The sequence below is a fragment of the Lipotes vexillifer genome, unplaced genomic scaffold (genome assembly GCF_000442215.2).
Source record: "Lipotes vexillifer unplaced genomic scaffold, Lipotes_vexillifer_v1.1 C26268102, whole genome shotgun sequence".
Lineage (NCBI taxonomy): Eukaryota > Metazoa > Chordata > Mammalia > Artiodactyla > Lipotidae > Lipotes > Lipotes vexillifer.
The window spans coordinates 1-654 of NW_006786404.1; the positions used below are offsets into that span (position 1 = coordinate 1).

A 654-nucleotide genomic window follows, 5' to 3' on the forward strand; every position below is an offset into this window, starting at 1 on the left:
TCACGGGCCCAGTTGCTCCACGGCATGTGGGATCTTCCCAGACCAGGGCTCGAACCCGTGTCGCCTGCATCGGCAGGCAGATTCTCAACCACTGCGCCACCAGGGAAGCCCCCAGATTCTAATTTTTTAAAACAATTTTTGAGGGAGCTTCGAGGATGGCGGCATCCACGGCACTGATTCTGCAGGAGAGCCCCAGCATGAAAAACCAGTGTCGCTGATAAATGAAATAGATATAGGAAGACTTCCACGATTGCTCACCCCAATTCTTCACAAACTTCACCTGAAGGCTGAGAGTAGTTTCAGTGTATAAGAGGAAGAAAGACTTCGAGCTGCATTTTCTCTAGAGAGACAAGATCTTCACCTAGTCCTTGCAACGGTATCATTCATTTTAGAACAGGCAGTATATCACAACGTGAAGCCAGCTGCTTTGTGGCAGCAGTTAGAGAACATTCATCTTAGACAAGACAAAGCAGAAGCATTTGTCAATGCTTGGTCGTCTACGGGTCAAGAAACAATTGAAAAATTCAGGCAGGGGATTCTTGCACCCCACAAGCTGGAGACGGTCGGATGGCAGCTTAACCTTCAGATGGCTCACTCTGCCCAAGCAAAACTAAAATCTCCTCAAGCTGTGTTACAGCTAGGAGTGAGCAATGA

General features: G+C 48.0%; 1 pseudogene; it reads left to right on the plus strand.

Moving 5' to 3' along the window:
* Positions 1–155: 155 nt before the first annotated feature.
* On the plus strand, positions 156–647 carry LOC103078948 (COMM domain-containing protein 10 pseudogene; annotated as a pseudogene).
* The last annotated feature ends 7 nt before the right edge of the window (positions 648–654 follow it).